At 48.2% G+C, this 22,029-nt stretch overlaps 1 long non-coding RNA gene across 1 annotated transcript; it reads right to left on the bottom strand.

Annotated features, from left to right (window-relative positions):
* Nucleotides 1-3,354: 3,354 nt before the first annotated feature.
* Nucleotides 3,355-14,631, bottom strand: LOC113976524. The gene is made up of 3 exons (XR_003537105.1): nt 14,350-14,631; nt 6,484-6,544; nt 3,355-3,646 (listed from the first exon to the last, which is right to left on the bottom strand). It is a non-coding gene; the product is annotated as an uncharacterized LOC113976524 (long non-coding RNA).
* Between the last annotated feature and the right edge of the window lie 7,398 nt (nt 14,632-22,029).

Below are 22,029 nucleotides of genomic sequence, written 5' to 3'. Positions count from 1 at the left end.
CAATCCCAGCTCTCCCAGCCTTTCCTCCCAGCAGAGCTGCTCCAGCCCTGGGATCCTCTTGGGGCCTCCTCTGGACTCTCTCCAGCAGCTCCATGTCCTTGCTGTGCTGGGATCCCACATCTGGATGCAGTAGGAAGCAGGAAGGCTCCTACTCATCCCATGCATTGCCAGAGCTGAAGATTCCCATATTTCCACAACAAGCAGCCAACACAACACTCCAAAAAATATTCATCAAATCAAATGAAATCAAATCTCTTCTGTGACACCAATGCTTCCTATTTTTTGTGGTTTGTTTTACTGCTGATGCATTTTTCTTCTGTGCAGCTCAAACTAATAAACTGAGTTCCACGCTGGTAATAAAAGCTTGGAGTTGGAGGCATCCTACTGGAACAATGTTGTGATGGATCAGGGAAATTCTGCCCTGGGAAGAAGGCTGAAGAAGACCTGCATCCTTTTTTCTTCCCTGAGAAAAAAAATATCCATCGAGCCCTGCAAGATTTGGATGTTAATTTTCATTAAAATCTTATTATAATGAGTTGGCAAAGCTGCTGTTACTGGTCACATGAACAAGACAAGACTCACATCCAAACAAAATTGGGCATTTGACGTTTTAAGCCAGGATTAAAGTCAGTTTTCAGTGGTTACAATTCTTGGCACAAAGTGTTCCAAACACTTCCTTTCATTTCTTAAAGCACCTGAACGAGATTTCACTGTGCATGCAGAGGGTAAACACAACCTTAAGTCAGCACTTAGGAAACAATCTTTGTTAAATTATAATCTCTAGATCTTCACCCTGTATTTTGGGTGTCATTAGACAGATTAAAATCCACCTTTTCAGGGCCTTGTTTGTTTTAAACATTCAGGGTCCAAACCCATATTAAAAGGGAAGATTTACTGTACCAGAACACAAACTCACGACGTTGTTTGAGGGTGACAATGCAGGGAGGCTCTGCACACTCTGCCAGTGGCACATTAACCCTGATTTGGAAGCATTCCAAGGGTTCAGCCATCAGAAGCCAAGTCATGGAATGGTTTGGGTCGGAAGGGACCTTAAGGGTCACCCAGTCCATGGGTAGGGACACCTTCCACTAGCCCAGGTTGCTCCAACCTGGCCTTGGACACTTCCAGGGATCCAGGAGCAGCCACAGCTTCTCTGGGTAACCTGTGCCAGGGCCTCCCCACCTTCTGAGTGAAGAATTTCCTGGGATTCCACCAGGGTTTCCTGGCTTCCAACAGGTGGAAGCTTGAGTTGACAAACTGAGTGTGTCTGGGATGAGCAGATCATGGGTACAACCCCGGAGTCTCCCACCGTGTGGAGTCTTGTTAAAACCCCTCTTTAATCCATGAAGTAGAAGAGGATATTTAGAGGGTTTTTTTCGTGGAGAAGAAATCTTTCCATTTTTCATCTGGTATCCACTATTTCCCAAAAATAAAATGCTAAAAATATTACAACAGCTGGGGAGCCACAGCTCAGTGTCTCAGCTCCCGGAGACCCATCAACCACCTGAAAACCCATGGCTTAAAAACTTCCCTTAAAACTGAAACCTGTGCTTTTTCCCACACCAGGCAAATCCTGGAAGGAGGGGTCACACAAATTCAGATTAAGAATTAGGCTTAAAAACTTCCCTTAAAACTGAAACCTGTGCTTTTTCCCCACCGGACAAATCCTGGAAGGAGGGGTCACACAAATTCAGACCTGGCAGGATTAGGAACCCACATCTGGCAGAAGAAATTCGTTCCTGCTTTTCTTCTGAGCCTCAGTTTTAAGCAGCTGGTTCTGGCTTTGAGGACAAAATCCCAAAATCCAGGCAGTGAGTGTTTACAGAAAATAAAGCTGTCGACCTCTAAAGTGATGCACTGAAGAGGATGTTGAGTGAGAGGAATCTCAGAGGGAGGTTTGATTTTATATTTTACTGCTAAAAGCACAAAGCATTTTTGTCATAACACTGTTACTTCTCACACTGCTCTTACCCGGAGTTTTTTACTAATAAAATGATAAATTGCAAATAATTTTTTTTTTTACTCTTGAGATATTTCAAAAAAAAAAATAAAATATTAACTGACATTTAAAATCTGCATGCTTAGCAGGTCATTAATTACCTCATTTAAGAGCTGACAGGTCTCATGTCATGCTCTACACTGTTTTTCAAGCTGTCACACCCACGCTCTGCCTAAAAGCTGTTGAGCATAAGCGTCATCATTTATAATGCAAAAAGGGTATCATTGATTATGTCCTGATTATTCATCATAATGCTTTCTTTCGTGTGTACTTAATCATTGTGGTTTCTTGGAATATGCAAACCTTTCAGGCAAATCTTTCTCCGGAGCAATCCAAACAGAGCCCTGCGCTGACACCAGCTGGGCAAACAGGGCTCGGGTACTTTGGGAACAAAGCAGTGGCACAAACCCCACCTACAGCCAAGCTTTGGAGTGGGGTCAGGGAGGAGGGACAGTGGGGACTGCAGAGCTGGGCTCTGATTTCCTCTGCTCCGGGTTTGTCGCGACGGCTTCGGAGGGACCGCGGCAAACGCGGGGGGGCTGCTGGGGATCAGCCAACAGGAGCAAAAGCATCAGAAAAACAGAACTCGCAGAATTCACGGGCTCACTGAGCTTGGAAAAGGTCTCCAAGGTCATCCAGTCCACCCTGTGCCCCATCCCCACCTTGTCCCCCAGCCCAGAGCACTGAGTGTCACATCCAGGCCTTCCTGGGACACCTCCAGGGATGGGCACTCCAAACCTCCCTGGGCAGCCCCTGCCAAGGCCTCACCACCCTTTCCAGCAACAAATTCCTCCTCCTGTCCAGCCTGAGCCTCCCCTGGCACAGCTGGAGGCCGTTCCCTCTCCTCCTGTCCCTTGTTCCCTGGGAGCAGAGCCTGATCCCCCCCGGCTCCCCCCTCCTGTCAGGGGGTTGCAGAGCCAGAAGGTCCCCCCTGAGCCTCTTTAAATTAAACCTTTCCACACCTGGTCACCCTCCTGCTCCTCCTGGAAATCTGTGCCACAGCCTCAGGCCTCAGAGGGCTGGGAATCTTCTGTGGTTTCCAACCTAAATCTACCTGTGCCCAATACAATTCCATTTCTCCCAATATCAACATCATCCTTTTGATAAAGTCCTGTTTTTTTCCTGTGTGTTGTTCCCTCTCCAGGTGCTCCAGGAGAGCACTAATATCCCTTTTCCCAGGCAAATCCTTTCAGGGGTGAAGATGAAGAAATTCCTCCTCCTGTCCAACCTGACCCTCCCCTGGCACAGCCTGAGGCCGTTCCCTCTCCTCCTGTCCCTTGTTCCCTGGGAGCAGAGCCCGACCCCCCCCGGCTCCCCCCTTCTGTCAGGGACTTGCAGAGCCAGAACGTCCCCCCTGAGCCTCCTTTTCTCCAGGAAAAAATTATCTTTTTTTATCTCCAAAAGGTGAGATCAGGTAATGATTTCCATAGAAAAACTTACTTCATCACAATGAGCAGCACGTGATTTTCTAGGAAAAGCTGATGGGGCAGCAAAGCCCACGCACAGTTGACCTCCAAAGAAAAGGGACCATCCACCAGCAGGGGTCTCAAAAATCCCACTGCTCCCCACCTGAGAGCTCCTGGGAGGTTTCTTTTATGGAGAAGGTTTATCAGGGTGAGCTTTTCCAGCAGTCCCAGAGGCATAATGCTGAGAGAGAAAGATAAACTATCAGGTTCTAGGGCTTTCCTAACCGAGATAAATGTCAATGCTAAGCACAAACTTCTGACCTCTAATTAATCAATAAATTAAAGCTATACAGTGTATTATTAGTAATTAAATTAGGGGGGAAAAAATCACAATTCTGTGGAGGTAAAACTGTTTCTTGCTGTGTTGGTGGGGTTTTATGCCACTAAGGAGTGCAGGGGTTGTCAACAGCTTCCTGGGACCCCATGGAGATCCTGAAGTTCTTGGGGCTTATCCCAGACTGCAGCCAAGCAGGAAACTCTTCACACAAATGAGATCCACTGTGTTTGGAGCTCTGCTTTAGCTTCTGTGATTATGTTCTCAAAAGAACCTTTAAATATTAATCAGTTAGAGGAGAAGAGCCCTGTGGTCCCAAGTGCTTTGGGGGAAAAGGCTCGAGGAGCCTGTTTTTCTTCCTCTAAAAACAGGAGCAAGAGCATCTCTCCACTCGAGCCGACAGGGGTAGAATTATCCCCAGAGGAGCTGTATTTATCCTATTAAAACCCCCTTGCTTTTCACATCTGTGAGCACAGAGCTCTGGCTGGTTGGCAGATGAGTAATAAAGTCGTTGCAAAGGCAAGAACATCCTGTGGGAATATCCCTGCCTGGCGCTGCTGGGAGCAGGAGGCACCCAGAGCAAGGATGGCACCTTCCCTGTGGTCCAGGAGGTACCTTCAAAGGGCAGGATGAGATGTTTATCAGCTTGAAACGTTCTGAAACATCTGTTGTGTCTTTAATAAAAAGAATTTTGGATCGTTCTTCCTGCGCTTTATTCGTCCTAAAGAGGCCGCGGAATCAGGGAGGTTCAGAGGGGATGTTAGGAAAAATGATTTCCCTGCAGGAGTGGTCAGGCCTTGGAATAAGTGTCCCAGGGAGGTGGTGGAGTCCCTGTGTCTGGGAATGTCCCAGAGGTGTCTGGATGTGGCCCTTGGGGACATGGATTAGGGGTGATTGTGGTGGTGCTGGGTGAGGGTGGCACTGGATGATCCTGGAGGTCTCTGCCAGCCTTGATGGTTCTGGGATCATTCAGGGGTGGAGAGTCTTTTGTGCTGAACTCTGAGGGCTAAAAGAAATTGCTGGAAGGCTTCTCAAAATGAAGGAGCAAACAATTCCCTTCCTGAAGATCTTAAGTTGCCCAGAGAAGTTGTGGACTCCCCACCCCTGGAATATCCAAGGCCAGGTTGGACAGGGCTTGGAGCAACCTGGGCTAGTGGAAGGTGTCCCTGCCCACGGCAGGGGGTGGAACAAGATGAGCTTTAAGGTCCCTTCCAACCCAAACCCTTCCATGATTCTAAGAATTAAACATTTTCAGGTGTTTCATACATTGGACAGACCCACAGCAAAACCCCAGACCCGGTCACTCAAGGCTGAACTTGAACAGGGAAAGAAACAATGATCTAAAAAGTATCTGTGGCCCTATTTTTACTGAAAAATGCAACAGGTAATTCCTTCTCTAAGGAAGGAATTCCCTCTCTCACCCACACATCACTGGAGGGTCTGAAGGCCAGATTTTCTCATTACAGAAATCTTTCCTGGGCCACCCAATAGACCATGTCATTAAATTTTAATTATATTTTATTTTAATTTTTTTTTTCAAAAATGTGAATTCCCTATTTGAATAAAACCTACCTACCCACAGAAATATGTGTCCACAGTACATATCTATCTGTCTATGGGTAATTCTACACTCCTCAGGGGATAACACAAAGGAGTTTTCCAGTTTTCCAGAGGGAAATTGAGACCTAAAATATTAAAATATTAAAAGTTTAGCCACATCCCTGGAGAAGAATCAGGGAGCTCAGCAGACACCTGGCCAACTGGACTCTTCTTCCCTCTCAAAATGCAGTTTGGGGGACAAGGGGAATCATATTTGAGGGGTCTCCAACAGGTCTGCTGGCCAAAATTTCCTCTCCTGTGAAAGCTGAAGTTCCTCAAGCAGGAGATGGAAACGGAGAAGGGAGTTAAAGTTCACAAGGGCAGGAAAAGTCCCCGTGATAACTTTATCCAGGAGGTTCATTAGTGCCCAATGGCTCCTGGGAAGCCTTTTTCTTTTGTCCCAGGGCAGGTTGTTTGCCAAGCTGTGTGAACCACCCACAGCAAATGTTCCTACAAAGGGACTTTCAGCAGGGACCGGGGGTATTTGCCCAGTATTATTTCCAGCCACCTGTGCCGGGTTTGCAGAGCTGGGTCTGTCTTTTGTGTTCCTGGCTTTTGTTCCTGAGCTGCCACAACTCCTTCCCAGCTGAGGGAGGGTAAACCTGGCTGGTTTCTTCCTCTGCCTTGAACCTCAGGGCTTCCAGAGTGAGAGTGTGAACCACAACCCCAAAGGAGACTCCGCTCCTTTGAACCCTTTTGTGTGCCCAGGTTTGAAATCCTCAGCAGTGGGTTGGAGATCCCAAAATCCCAGAATCATGAAGGTTGGGAGAGACCTCCAGGATCATCCAGCATCACCACAATCACCCCTAATCCATGTCCCCAAGGGACACATCCAGACACCTCTGGGACACTCCCAGACACAGGGACTCCACCACCTCCCTGGGACACTTATTCCAAGGCCTGACCAATCCTGCAGGGAAAACATTTTTCCCTAATCTCCCATCTGAATCTCCTCTGTCACAACTTAAGGCAATTTCCTTTCATCCTTTCACTTGGGATGTGGCAGAAGAGCCCAACTCACACCTCACTCCAACCTTTCAGGGAATTCCCAGCCATATTTTGGCAACAGTGCTCTTCACTTAAAAGGGCAGTGCACCTTTTTTTTTTTAGTTTATTTTCACTGTAACGTTAAACGTGGTATTTACCTCAGCTCTTTCCAAGACAAACACACCCTCCCTTTTGCGTCATCTGAATTTTCTGTACCTGCTGCAATATAAAACATGACAAAGAATTACCTCAAGCAGCTCATGGGGCAAACAAGTGGGCAGGGTTGAGGGTTAAGGAGCAGAGCTGCTGCTGCTCTGCTCGAGTTTTGTTAGGGCCAGGTTTTTAGAACTCGACTCACTTACTCCCACCCCACAAATAATTCTCCTGGAGCCTGTAAAAATGATCTTCTGCATCTCCTCAGTGTCCCAGGGAGGTGGTAGAGTCCCTGTGCCTGTGAGTGTTCCAGAGATGTCTGGATGTGGCCCTCGAGGACACGGCTTAGGGATGATTCTGGTGGTGCTGGGTGATGGTGGGACTGGGTGATCTTGAAGGTCTCTTCCAGCCTTGATGATTCTGTGATCATGTGTGATTTTCCCAGGACAGTCTAAGTTGTAAACACAACATTAACCCTCATTCTGATGAGTCAGAGACCCTCTCTCTCATCCAGGTCCAAACAAAAACCTTGCTGCCCCTTTGCAACCTCAGCTCAACACCACTGTAGGTGTGGTCCTGGTCAGATTCCCTGCCTGGGGACGCACTGGGATGCACTGGGATGCACTGGGAAGGAGGAGGCCGTGGGGATGTCACACCCAGTGAGCTCTCTCTCCATCAGCTCTTCCTTGTGCAGCACAGGGCACGTGCAGCCCCTCGCTGCAGGAAACCACGAGATGTCATCACAGATTTTATTATCAAGGAGTTCTTTTGCTCCACAGAGCAGAAGTGTGTGGTTATCTTCAAATATTCAGGAGGAGTGTTGCCCACATCCCCTCAGAGCGAGTGGAAACAGATGGAAAACCTCGGCACGGGAAGAGGCCGCTTGCCAGAGTGGCTTATCCTCATCCTGACTCTCATGTTCAGAGGGGTGCTCTGGGGGCATTAACCACTGGGTGGGCCACATGACTGGTTGCTACTACTTCAGGAGTTAGTTAGGGTTTGAATTTTTTTCAGCTCAGCTCAAAGAAGTTCCTGTTTTGAGGTCTCAAGTTCTGTGCTACTCTAAAAACACAGTGTCTTCTCCTCACAGAAAGAACAAACTCCTCAGGAAATGGCAACAGAGCCCTTGGGAATCCCAGAACCATCAGGGTTGGAAGAGACTTCCAGGATCATCCAGTCCCACCCTCACCCAGCACCACCACAGTCACCCCGAATCCATGTCCCCAAGGGCCACATCCAGACACCTCTGGGACACTCCCAGACACAGGGACTCCACCACCTCCCTGGGACACTTATTCCAAGGCCTGACCACTCCTGCAGGGAAAAATTCCTTCTAATCTCCGACCTGAACCTGCCCTGGTGCAGTTTGAGGCCATTTCCTCTCCTCCTTTCCCTTGGACATGGCAGCAGAGCCCGACCCTCCCTCCCTGCCCCCTCCTGTCAGGGAGTTGGGGAGAGCAATGAGGTCCCCCCTGAGCCTCCTCTTCTCCAGATAAACCCCCCCAGCTCCCTCAGCTGCTCCTCACAGGACATGTTCTCCAGACCCTTCCCCAGCTCCGTTGCCCTTCTTTGGATACACTTTTTCCATGTCCATTATATAAACTGAAGGAGTTACCCATATATGTATTAATAAGCTTTTTATAATTAATATTAATAATCATGGAATCAAAGAATGGTTTCAATTGGAAGGGACCTTAAAGCTCATCCCATCCCACCCCCTGCCATGGGCAGGGACACCTTCCACTAGCCCAGGTTGCTCCAAGCCCTGTCCAACATGGCCTTGGACACTTCCAGGGATGGAGAGTCCACAACTTCCATTCTACAACTTCATTAAATCATTAATATCTCCAGTATCTGGGAACTGACTGGTCTCCTGGAGCAGAGCAGGTAAGCCTGCAGGAGCTGTCACAACACATATCCCATGTCTCGTTTCCTTGATAAAGTTCTCTATAAATCAGTCAGAAGCATCATAAAAAATATTATTACAGGGAAAAAGCTGTAAAACTCTTGTCTTTTAGACATTTCCTTGGCTCTGTACTTAAGCTGGAAGAATCAGCCATGATATCACCTCTGCTTTGGACTCCCAAATCTGCCTAAGGCAACCAGGCCCTTGACACACTTTGATTTTCTTTGAGCACACCTTTGAAAAACCCAGCTGGTGTGTTTTTCCAAGGAGATGCATCCCCCTGGGAGTGTGACCACGCTTGGAAAGGCTCTGGCACCACTCTCACTGTGTTCCAGCCCAGATTTGCAGCTCCCTCACATCACTCACTGCTCTTTTTCATTCCTCTGCTGGTCTGTACACTTTGCACAAGTGTATCAGCACTGAGGTTTTCGTGGTGAGCTGGGAGAGGAGTTAACAGCACTATCTAACCTCAGTTGTTTTATCCCAACATGGCTGTGGTTTGGTCTTCAAACAAGCTGAAAGATAAGCAAATATCTGCTGTGACCCCCTCCTGCACCATGTATATTTTATGAAAGCAAACAGTTTAATGCTGTGGTTCACACCCCACTGCTGAACACTCAACAGAGTAATCTCTGCACCACAACAGGGGTTGAAACTGCTTTTATTCCTGCCCAAAATGCATTGGAATAAGTTGTCCAGGGAGGTGGTGGAGTCCCTGTCTCTGGGAGTGTTCCAGAGGTGTTTGGATGTGGCCCTTGAGGACATGGATTTGGGGTGATCATGGTGGTGCTGGGTGAGGGTGGGACTGGATGATCCTGAAGGTCTCTGCCAGCCTTGATGATTCTGGGATCATTCAGGGGTTGAGATTCTTTTGTGCTGAACTCTGAGTGCTAAAAAAAAATTGCTCGAAAGCTTCTCAAAATCAAGAAGCAAACAATTCTCTTCCTGAAGTTCTTAATTAGGTTGCCCAGAGAGGTTGTGGATTCCCCATCCCTGGAAGTGTCCCAGGCCAGGTTGGACAGGGTTTGGAGCAACCTGGGCTGGTGGAAGGTGTCCCTGTCCACGGCAGGGGGTTGGAACAAGATGATCTTTGTGGTCCCTTCCAACCCAAATGATTCTGGGGTTCTATGAATCTTCCAACCTTGGTGATTTTATGATTCTGAGATCTGCTGTCCCTACAGCCAACATATGGTGTGATTCTTTGGGGTATCCTGCATAGGGCCAGGAGCTGGACTCGATAATCCTGATGGGTCCCTTCCAACTCAGCATATTCTCTGATTCCAGAAGATCCTGTAGTGGTTTTGCTCCAGTTCTCACAACCAGAAAAAAAACACAGGTAAAAGGTACAAAGTGGCAGACTGACGAAAAATCAGCTTTTCTGATTCCTCTTCCCCGTTCAACCCCATCTTCCTTCCCATCAACACCCCAGTTCCATTCCCATAGCCGATTATTTGCTTTCGCCTTAAAACGACTCCCCAAACAGGAGAATCTTATTTCAGAGAAGCATCTCATTGCAAAAGCATCCTGGAAAGAGCAGAAATAAAGAGCACAAACCGTCATTCACGTCATCGGCGCAATCGCACGAGTCCAAACCCAAAAACAATTGCGCATTTTTCTCCGCTCCCCCGAGACCCGACATTTAAAGCTCGTATATATTTCCTGCAAGCCTCACAAGAGCTTCTTAAAAATATTCTTGGCTGCAGATGAGTGGCCAAGCACCGAGTCCAAACCGTGCACACCAAGAATTTTAAACCGACTGTTCCTTAGTCTTTGCTGCTTTTAATAATTTTAAAGGAAGAAGTAAAAATTTATGTCAGAGACACGTGTGGAGGGGAACTATACGGCAGAAATAAAACACCATTTTGTTTTGAGTTGGATGTTCATGATCCTGAGGTGCTGATATGCCACTGAAACCCACCAAACAGGTGATATTTTTCTTTTAAACAATATAGAATTTTAAATTATGCACAGTTAAAGGAGTAGGACACTGTTACAGTGCTTTTTCCCTCAAAAGCTTATTGTGACTAAATCAAATCTGCCACCCAGAAAGGATTTGCCAAAGAAAGGCTCCTTAGGACTTAAATAATAAAAATGTTGAGGTTTTGTCAAGCCTGTCCTTAAGTCACAAATTTAGAGAGTTAGAGAAGACACGAGGGACTTGTACATTGTAATTCCCTGTGAGGGTGGTGAGGGGCTAGGATAGAATTCCCAGAGAAGCTGTGGCTGCCCCTGGATCCCTGGAAGTGTCCAAGGCCAGGTTGGACGGGGCTTGGAGCAACCTGGGCTGGTGGAAGGTGTCCCTGCCCATGGCAGAGGGTAGCACTGGATGTTCTTTAAGGTCCTTTCCAACCCAAACCATTCCATGATTCCATCCATTTAGGAAGTAGAAATCACCTCTTGTGCCCAACTCATGGCTTACAAGCCTGTGAGACACCTTCTGTGGTTACAGAACCAGAAGAGAGTGTGAGCATGAAAGAACCATGGCTGAGGCAACCATCTGGCAGCTTCTGAATAGAACAACGTAGGAAGAAATGGCAATTCCTTGTGGGAGCTGAGATAACTCCTCCCAACCTCCAGCAGCCAGGGCAGATCCCCCAGGGAAAAGCACAGGACAGAGAACAAACATGATGGTCTTGTTCCAGTTTGCATCCAGACCATTGGCTCTGTCCTTGTCTCGACCCTCTTGGAAACCATTTCTCCTTTTGGCCTCCAGGACAATCTTGAGGGAATGAGCTCAACAAACCAACTACGCACGACTGTGAAAAGTTTTTCCCTTTTGTTTTGTGCTTTATGATCCCACCAGGCACCCCCTGCTGCTTGTGCTTTGAGAAAGAATATTTAATCCTTCCCCATCTGCCTTCCCCATGCTATTCAGGATTTTATAGTCGCCCATCATGACCCTTTGCTACCCCATTTTTCCATTTTCCCAAACTCGGGAAAATTACTATGGTTAAACTTATTTCCTGCAGGGAACATTTCAGTCTCTGCTCTTCCCTTTACTTCTGCTGGATCTGCTTGTCTTATTTTTGCTGGATTCAAGAAGTGATGCCCAAAGCAGAGTGTGTTATATTATTTATATTATTGCATTATATTGTATAAGGCTACACTGTCTTATTCCTTTCTAAAAAGAGGTATGAATTATACATGGGACAAAAAATGCTCTGTTCATTCATTTTTGACTGCAGTTGAGAACTGAAGCAGTATTTTCACACACCACAATCCAACCATCACAAGGTGACACCAACATCCTGCAGCCAGTGAAATTCCCAAATTAAATATCCCATTGACTTCAAAGTGCCTCAAGTGAAGAACAAACATGGAGTGGAATGAATCCATTCCTGAAGAACAGGTTGAAATATGGCCAGAGCACCTGAGAAGGTTTAGGACAGGCTGGATTGATGGGATGAGACCAACTGTGGGAGGTTCAACCAGGCCAAGGGCCAGGTCCTGCCCTTGGGTGACAACAACCCCCTGCAGCTCCAGGCTGGGACAGAGGGGATGGAAAGGATTGGGAAAGACCCTGGGGGTGCTGGTGACAGAGGCTGGACACGAGCCCGGGTGTGCCCAGGGGGGCAAGGGGCCAATGGAACCTGGATCAGGAATAGTGTGGGCACAGCCCAGGGCAGGGATTGTCCCCTGTGCTGGCACTGCTGAGGGACCTCCAGGGCTGTGTCCAGGTCTGGAACCTCATGGAAGAGAGACATGGAGGGGCTGGAGCGTGTGCAGGGAAGGGAACGGAGCTGGGGAAGGGGCTGGAGCAGCAGGAGGGGCTGAGGGAGCTGGGGGGGCTCAGCCTGGAGAAAAGGAGGCTCAGGGGGGACCTTCTGGCTCTGCAACCCCCTGACAGGAGGGGGGAGCCGGGGGGGGTCGGGCTCTGCTCCCAGGGAACAAGGGACAGGAGGAGAGGGAACGGCCTCCAGCTGTGCCAGGGGAGGCTCAGGTTGGACAGGAGGAGGAATTTGTTGCTGGAAAGGGTGGTGAGGCCTTGGCAGGGGCTGCCCAGGGAGGTTTGGAGTGCCCATCCCTGGAGGTGTCCCAGGAAGGCCTGGCTGTGGCACTCAGTGCTCTGGGCTGGGGGACAAGGTGGGGATGGGGCACAGGGTGGATCCATGAGCTGGGAGGGCTTTTCCAGCCTCAGCGATTCTGGGATCTGCTGGATGCTCCAACTCCTCAGCCACCCTCTGTGGCTCCTCTTTTCCCTGAACACACAGCCCTGTACACATCCTGCAGGAAGTCAAACACCAGTGACCTGAGGCACTGCTGTTCTGTGGGGTCTGGCACCACACTCTCCCCTCCTGCTGAAAACATTCAATTGGCACTTTTTTGCCAAAACCTGCTGGTTTCTCACACACACCACCCAGCCCTCAGCTCCACGTGCCAAAGGAGGGGAGAAGAACCAAGGGCTCTTTGTGCATTTAATGTTCTGCTGATTGGTGACAAAAATAAAGCAAAACACTCCTGAACACTCGCACACAAGATTTACAAGAAGACAACAGCAACTGCTTGAGGATGATAATTAAACAAGGCCCACAAAACTTTTGGGGATAGAAGAGACTTGTCACAGCTTGTCTTTCATTTTGCTCATGATCCCACACAGCTTTGTTAACTAATTGTGCTGTTGGCTCGGGGATCTCTGATGTGGCATTAATTTGGGAACTGTGGAAAAGTGACAATCAACAGAGTCACAGCAGATGTGGCTGAGTAGCTCAAGCCCCAAAAAAGTGGTGTTTCTTTCTCACTGAATTCTGCACTAAGTGTGTTATTGCACCAAGTTATTCCACAGGCAGCAAAAGTAACAAACCCCCCATTCCCAATGGTCTGGATCTGCCAGCTCTGGTGAGGTGGGAGCTGGGCTCTGCTGCCATGTCCCAAGGGAAAGGAGGAGATGAAATGGCCTCAAATTGCACCAGGGCAGGTTGAGATGAGAGATTAGAAACAATTTTTCCCTGCAGGAGTGGTCAGGCCTTGGAATAAGTGTCCCAGGGAGGTGGTGGAGTCCCTGTGTCTGGAAATATTCTAGAGGTGCCCAGATGTGACACGCGGGGACATCACCAAAAATTAACATCTTTTTCTTCATGTCATCTTGTCATATTCTGGCCAACCTCATGATGGCAGATGTGGCAGGAGGTTTTGAAATGCTGAGGAGCCCAGAGTTGTGGTTTTAAGCAGTTTTTGAGGCTGTCAGGGGCTCTGGGAGTTACTATTCACTCCCTGGTATTGGGTTTTACGTGGTACCAGGAAGGCATTAGGAAGATACCCCAAAGCCTGGAGAGGAGAAGGCTCCAGGGAGAGCTTAGAGCCCATTCCAGGGCCTAAAGGGGCTCCAAGAGAGGGACCTTGGACCAGGGATGGAGTGACAGGACAAGGGGAATGGCTTCAAACTGACAGAGAGTAGGGTTAGACGGGATATTGGGAAGGAATTCTTCCCTGTAAGGGTGATGAGGGGCTGGGATAGAATTCCCAGAGAAGCTGTGGCTGCCCTTGGATCCCTGGAAGTGTCCAAGGCCAGGTTGGATGGGGCTTGGAGCAACCTGGGCTGGTGGAAGGTGTCCCTGCCCGTGGCAGGGGGTTTGAATTAGATGATCTTTAATGTCCCTTCCAACCCAAACCATTCCATGATTCCATGATCCCACTCCAGCTCTGGAGCCACAAACCATGATGTTAATGTAAAATTATCTGTCCTTTGTTTCGATGACCAAAAAGCTGAGGGGCAGAGGTGACAAGAGCAACGACACATTTGTACAACTTCACCAGGGCAAAGCTGATTTCTTGGAAGGGAATCTTTGAGGGGGCCACAATTTAGCAAGAAGGCTTCAGAAGAAATTTGTGTTTGAATCCAAACACAGACAAAACACAATAGCCAGAGTTATCACTGGAAGGATCTGAAATGTGCCAACGAGCAAAACCACAAGAAATGGCTAATAAAAGCAAATCCCTGTGAAGCATAAAAAAAAATGTACATTACCATTATGTTGTGGTTAATTCTCAGACAATACTGCAAAAAAAAGGGTGAAGTGTCACTTCCTGTCACTTAAAGGCAACGAAACCCAAACACCACGAATTCCTTGGGCCGAGGAATGCAGACATACATCATGTCTGCAGGAATCATAAAAAGATCAAATGCAATATTTTCTTTCAGCACAAGACAACTGCTTTGAGATTTTCCATCCAGCCGGCCCCGAAAACCGCCTCCGGCGCTCGCCAATTACCCCTGACAAACCCCATTTGGTCCTGAGTGATGTCTTAAGTGAAATAAAACAGCGAAGAAAAACCCAACGTGATGAAAGGGTTCTTTTTTTCCCCCCCCCCCCCACTCTGGAGTGACTGTAAGTTCTGCATCCACGAGGCAGGGCCTGAGCTTCCTGCCGGGGACAAATCCCGGGCGGCGCCGAGCGCAGAGGGGAGGTTTGTTTGACAGGAGCTGGTTTTCGTGCTGTTTTAAGAACTCAGATGGTTCCTGGCTATAAACAAAGGAGCTGCTGGGACCCCCCATTCCACATCATTCTTCTCCATATAAGTGCACTAATGGAGGGGATGATTCCCTAATATTGAGGTGGTCAGAGGGCAAAGTGGGTGGACAAGTGGAGCTTTCTGTCAGCAGAGCTTGATTTAGGTATCAGCTGCAGCCTGCAACCAGTAACAACCAGCATATTCCATATTTTCACAATATTTATTAATCATGGAGAGCTTTGAGACAGGTAAAAATAGCTCAGGCTCTAGGACTGGAAGAGGTATTTAAAGAATGATTTAAATAACTTACTCTAAGTCCTCTTTTGACCTTCCCTCCTTTTAAACAGAGGGTTTTGATCCATTTAGCTCTACATTTACCACCTCAACTGTCAAGAGGATTTGCTCCAGGTCCTTGTATTGTGACATCTGCTGCCTGTCTGGGCTCTCACAGCATCACAGCCCTGTTGCCTGTTGCCCCCAGGACACCAAGTTACCAGAAATTTGTCTCTTCCTCCCAAGGGGAGCAGCATCTTTTCTCAACAAACCCAGCACTGCAGCAGCTGTTTTCTGAATTACCCCAGGAACGCTCCCATTTCCCCCCTGCCTGACATTCAGCAGTTGCATCGTGTTTTTTGACTTCCATTCAAACCTTACTCTCATCCTGAAGCAGTGTGGGGAGGGGGGGGGGGGACACTCCAGAGGAACATGGGGACATAAGGGACATTTTTCAGGCTGGTTCATTTTGCAACGGGCTGGGGTTTCTTTGTTTCCCAATTCTCTGCACGTTTACTTTGGCAAAACCACTTTATTCTGAAATTAGGAATGTTTAACCCACTGGGTTCTTATCATGAGAATTTCAAAAAGCATGTTAATAAAAATTAATCAAGGCTGTGATATGAGGTTCCACCTACTTTTGGTGTTACAGCTCGAAACTTCAGCAGGATATTCCTTCAGATTCAGGGAAGGTCTCCTCTTTCAGGCTTCCTGATTATTCTCAGGGAGGAATAAACCAGGACAAAGCCCAGGAGTGTGAATGTGGTGGCTTTTTTGGGCGTATTTGGCTTTATTTATAAGGCCCAGGTGGGCAAAAGTGTAGAGGTGACATGGCAGTCTGTGCCCAGGGTAGATCCATTGCCTGGCACACATTCATTAAATCACAGAATTCCAAGATGATTTGGGTTGGAAGGGACCTTAAAGATCTTGTTCCACCCCCTATCATGGGCAGGGACACCTTCCAGTTGCTCCAAGCCCCATCCAACCTGGCCTTGGACACTTCCAGGGATGGGGCCTCTTCTCCCAGGGAATAAGGGACAGGAGGAGAGGGAACGGCCTCCAGCTGTGCCAGGGGAGGCTCAGGTTGGACAGGAGGAGGAATTTGTTGCTGGAAAGGGTGGGGAGGCCTTGGCAGGGGCTGCCCAGGGAGGTTTGGAGTGCCCATCCCTGGAGGTGTCCAAGGAAGGCCTGGCCGTGGCACTCAGTGCTCTGGGCTGGGGGACAAGGTGGGGACTGGGAACAGCTTGGACTTGGTGGGTTTGGAGGCTTTTTCCAACCTCAGTGACTCTGGGATTCTGGGATACCTCAAGACACACTCTCAGCTTTCCCCAAGTTCAGCCTCCTACACCCTGATGCTTCCAGCCCCAACAGCATGTTGGAAGAGGAGTCCCACTCTCTGATCCTCCTCCCAGGCCATAGCAAATCCCTGTCACTGAAATAAATTTTGTTCTTTCCTGAAAAAAAAAATTAAGTGATCTCTGTCATTTTGGAACTAAAATTTGCCTAATGAAGCCCTGAGGTAACACGTCAAAGGCTTTGTTGGAGCCAAGTGGAATTAAATCAGCATCAAATAGATATGGGATCAACTGATTTTTCTAGTTGAAGGTTCCCTACCCATGGCAGGGGGTTGGACTTGGTGGTCTGTAAGGTCCCTTCCACCCCAAACCATTCTGGGATTCCGTGATACACTGATGGACCAGGAGCCTGGTGTGGGAAATGAAAGGTTTCCCACCTGGAAACACGGAGGGATCCGTGCCCATCTCCATCTGTGAGTGGAACAGTGAGACACCCAGATGGACCAGCACAACCAAAAGGCTCCATCGCTGCCAAAAAAATGCCAAGGAACCCAAATATCCCTGCTCTGCACAAGCTGGGATAGCCCTGGCTGTGGCACACACAGGCACACACAGGAACCTGCCTGAGGTTTCCAAATTCTCTCTCACCTTCATTATTAAAACAGCCCCTCTCTGGGGGCACCACCCACCCCTCCTGTCCCAGCCCACCCTCCCATTCCACCTCCCAGCCCATCCACACTGTTCTCCCAGCAGGACTTTAGGAGTCTCTCATGACCTACACAGTATTTTCCCACTCCAGAGCCAGGGAATGGCCAGTCCAGCATCCAAGTACCCACCAGGGACAGTTTGGAGCAGCATGAGTCCCCCTGGCACTGCATGGTCCATCCTGGGCTCTCTCCAACATCCAGGCCAGCCCACCCACTCCGAGCACCTCTGTCCGTGCCAAGCTCATCCCAAGGGAAGGAGACATAAATTCCCTGGGAATTTCTTGCTGGCTCCTCATGGACAGACATGCAGGCTCTGGATGCCAGCCCAGGCAGGGTGGCACAGACAGGGATGGCACCAGTCTCATGCTGAGTGTCCCTCTGTCCTCCCAGCGGCGCCTGCCAAGGGTCAAAAGAGCCAAACTGCCACTGCCAGCTCCTTCCAGAGCAGCTCCAGAGGGAGGGAGAGACAAAAATAGCACCTCCAGAGCCTGTTGGATGGATCTGCCAGGGCTGCAGTGCCCATCTGACAAGTTCTGGCAGCACAGAATGGTTTGGGTTGGAAGGAACCTTAGAGATCATCCAGTTCCAAACTCCCCTGCCATGGGCAGGGACACCTTCCACCAGCCCAGGTTGCTCCAACCCCATCCAACCTGGCCTTGGACACTTCCAGGGATCCAAGGGCAGCCACAGCTTCTCTGGGAATTCTATCCCAGCCCCTCACCACCCTCACAGCCAACAATTCCTTCCCAAGATCCCATCTAATCCTGCTCTCTGTCACTTTGAAGCCATTCCCCCTTGTCCTGTCACTCCAGCCCTTGGAAATAGTCTCTCCCCATCTTTCTTTTAGCTCCCTCAGGTCCTGCAAGGCCACAATCAGGTCACCCCAAAGCTTCTCTTCGCCAAAATCACCCCAGCCAGAGGAAACATTTCAATCCAAGTTCAATCAGCTGCATCAAAGGACATTACTGAGAGGGATCTGTGCAAAAGATTCATCTGGCTCCTAATTCTGAAGAAATAAAACACATGAGCAGAGACTTCACTGCAACCTCAGCAACCAAACCATTAAAGTTCACAGAATCATCCATACCTTCAAGATCATCCAGCCCAAAGTAGCAAAATTTGAACTAATAATTCTGTTTTGAGTGACAGGTTCAAGGAGGAATGACATGATTCAAGCTGAAAGAGGAGCAACTCCAAATGAGTTAAAATACAATAAAACAGAGAGAAAAGACTAAAAAGCTCCAAGTTTCACTTGAAACCAGCAGAAAGAAAATGGAATTTTCAACTATTTGTCGAAATCCAATCGTTGTGTGTCATTGAAGACAATACTTTTTACTATGAAAAATATAATCCAGGGTTAAAAAACATAAATAGGGTTGTAACTGTGTGTGGATATACTGTAATTCCTTATTTCTCTGCAGTGCAGCTGCATCATCTAGTGGACAGCACAGATATTGCATTAGTTACACACAATTAGCTTGGGATTAATTATCTTTGCTTTTCCCCTGAACACACCTCATTGCAGAGCTTTCTGGAGTTCTGGAATTACGGGTGTCCACTGGAATATCCAGAGGAATGAGCTGGAAATGTAATTTTTTCTTTGCATTCACAGAATCCCTGAATGGTTTGGGTTGGAAAGGGACCTTAAAGCTCATCCAGTGCCACCCCCTGCCATGGGCAGGGACACCTTCCACCAGCCCAGGTTGCTCCAAGTTTATCCAGCCTGGCCTTGGACACTTCCAGGGATCCAGGGGGAGCTTTTCTGGGCAACCTGTTCCTGTGATTGTCTAAAGAAACCCATAAAATTCTGCTGGGACAATTTCCCTCTGCCCTGGGGTTCATCATCTCCACCACTCAAGTCCCAGATTTGCTGAGTCCATCAAACACTTCGAATTCTGCCCAAGGGGGGCACTTTTAAAGGGGTTTTCTTTACTGTCTAGGCAGGGAGGGGTTCAAAATCATTTTAAAAGCTCTTCCTTCGCAAATGCCATCTCGGAAATGTTTTCAGAGTGTACTTAAAAGCTTTAATTATCGGAGTATGAGAGTTGATACTCCCTCATCTTGTCCCAAAACAGACAGGCCCAAAGGCACTTAGCAATGATGGATGATCTCCACACATTACAGCTGAAGAAAACTGTAAATTAGGAGCCACTCTCTGGGGAGATCAAAGAAAATCCAGGCTGGATTTACATAAATTGACACGGGAAAGATGTTGTCGTGAGGGTTCGTGTTTATCATTTTTCAGTGACTTCAGACTGCACTAAATCAACTCCCTCCTTAAAAAAAACAAATGAAGAAATAAGCTGTGCTATTTCTGCCTCGTGCTCAAATCACAGACCAAGTGTCTCTTATTGCCCTGCCCAAACCCTGTGTCTCCAGTGCAGCCATGGAATCATTCCCACTTCAGCTCTCTTGGAGTCACAGAATCAAGGCTGGGAGAGAGAGACCTCCAGGATCATCCAGTGCCTCCCCAGCACCACCAGGATCACCCTAATCCATGACCCCAAGGACCACATCCAGACATCTCTGGGACACTCCCAGACACAGGGACTCCACCACCTTCCTGAGCAACTAATTCCAAGGCCTGACCACTCCTACAGGGAAAAATTGTTTCTAATCTCCAACCTGAACCTGCCCTGGTGCAGTTTGAGGCCATTTCCTCTCCTCCTTTCCCTCAGGACATGGCAGCAGAGCCCGACCCCCCCTCCCTGCCCCCTCCTGTCAGGGAGTTGGGGAGAGCAATGAGGTCCCCCCTGAGCCTCCTCTTCTCCAGATAAACCCCCCCAGCTCCCTCAGCTGCTCCTCACAGGACATGTTTTCCACCCCCTTCCCCATCCCTATTCCCTTCCCTGGACACGCTCCAGCCCCTCCACGTCCTTTTTGAGCCACACTGCACAAGCTGGAAGAGATTTTAATTCCCTGCCGTGGTCTAGACCAGGTTTGTATCAGTATTGGGCAGAAGATGGGATTTATTCCTCCTGCTTCTGAGCTTTGCAGATCCAACCTGAAAGGGAATTGATGCAAAGAGGGAAATAAAGCACGATTTCCCCACTAAAATCCCAACTAAATCCCTTCTCAGCCTCACAGAGAGACAAATCACTACAGTGAAGCAGCTCAAAGGGGCTCTGACTAAACAAGACACTAAGAGGGAGGATTTTCACTCTTGGAAATCCTGATTTAGTGTCCTGTCAGACAGCTGGAGAGCACTCCCAGCACTGCTTCTTCCTCAGCCACCTCAGTTTAGGATGCTGAGGCATAGTTTGGGATGTCTGGCACACAGTTTGGGTTTGAGTCAAAAAAGAAGCTAAGCTTTTGCTGACTAAGTATAAATATATATATATATAAATTGCTGTGCTCTGCCTGCTTTCCTGCAATGCCAGACCCTCTTCCTGCACTCCCTGGAGGGTGTGTGGGAGTTCCAGGAGCAGAGCCCATATTCCAACCACCTGGTGGAAATGTGGAGTCCACAGTTGAACCCCGAAGCAAATAAACTCCTGTCAAACTCGTATTCACCTCGCAGGGCACATCGTACCGGAGCTGTTCTTAAAATAACCATCTCCAGGGGGGAAAAAAGGAAAAAAAAAGGAAAATAAGCCAACCAAACATCCTTATCTTCTTTAACTCTCATTATAAAATTGTAAAGTTGGAACCACATCTGGTGGGATGAATGAAAAAGGTTTTATGGAAAGAAAGCAAGAGGTCAAACAGTCACAGGGTGAGGTCTCAGCCCTGCTTGTCTTCTGTACCCTAAAGGCACAGAAGGATCTTTAGGGAAGCTGGTAAGAATTCCCTACAGTGACATTGGTACAGCATTCCCAAATCCAGAGTTATCTCATCCCAGGAAGTGCTTCAGAATCATTAAGGTTGGAAAACACCTTTAAGCTCATCGAGTCCAACCATCAACCAGCACAACCATTAAACCACGTCCCCAAGTGCCACATCCATGTGCTCTCCAACACTTCCAGGGATGGGGGCTCCAACACTTCCCTGGGCAGCCCATTCCAGTGTTTTACATCCCTTCCTGTGAAATATTTCCTGATATCCAACCTAAACCGACTGGGGCTGACTGGAGTGTAAAATCTCGTGGCTGGCAGGGTTCAAACCACAGTTTAGGCAAATCTGAAAGTGAGTTGGCCCAAAGGTCGTAAGAAATGAGCTTCCAGCTCCAGAAAGGACTTTGGTTTCCTCTCCCAACCCTTTCCCTCTGCCCTCTTCTCCACTGTCATCCTTCCAGGACCTGAGGGAGCCAAAAATAAGATGGAGAGGGAGTATTTCCAAGGGATGGAGTGACAGGACAAGGGGGAATGGCTTCCAACTGCCAGAGGGCAGGGTTAGATGGGATATTGGGAAGAAATTCTTCCCTGTGAGGGTGGGGAGGGGTTGGGATAGAATTCCCAGAGAAGCTGTGGCTGCCCCTGGATCCCTGGAAGTGTCCAAGGTCAGGTTGGATAAACTTGGAGCAACCTGGGCTGGTGGAAGGTGTCCCTGCCCATGGTAGGGGGTGGGAACAAGATGATGTTTAAGATCCTTTCCAATCCAAACCATTCTGGGATTCTGGGAATAATGTCCTTGTCCACGAGGTACCAACGAAAGCCTGAAAGTGCAGCTGAGCTTGAACACTTCACAGTTTCCACTTGTTGCATTTTTTTCCTTAAATTATATCACTCCCTAGAACACCTTTTCTGTTTTAATTCTGTTTATTTCAAAAATAGAGCAGTTTTGTGGAAAATGAAGCAATAGACTTATAAAAATAAACACTTTTTTTATACAGGGTTCTTTAAAAACGCTACAAAGAGTAAGAAAATATTCTATGAAATATGATTCCCCCACAAAGGGAAAATAATCACAGCACAGTCACAATTAAAAATGAATTTTGTGCAGTTTAAGGAAGGGTCCTGCCCTGAAATGTCCTTTGGAAAA

Source organism: Neopelma chrysocephalum, unplaced genomic scaffold, assembly GCF_003984885.1.
Source record: "Neopelma chrysocephalum unplaced genomic scaffold, ASM398488v2 Primary Assembly neopelma1_166, whole genome shotgun sequence".
Taxonomy (NCBI): domain Eukaryota; kingdom Metazoa; phylum Chordata; class Aves; order Passeriformes; family Pipridae; genus Neopelma; species Neopelma chrysocephalum.
This window is presented reverse-complemented; position numbering and strand designations above follow the sequence as displayed.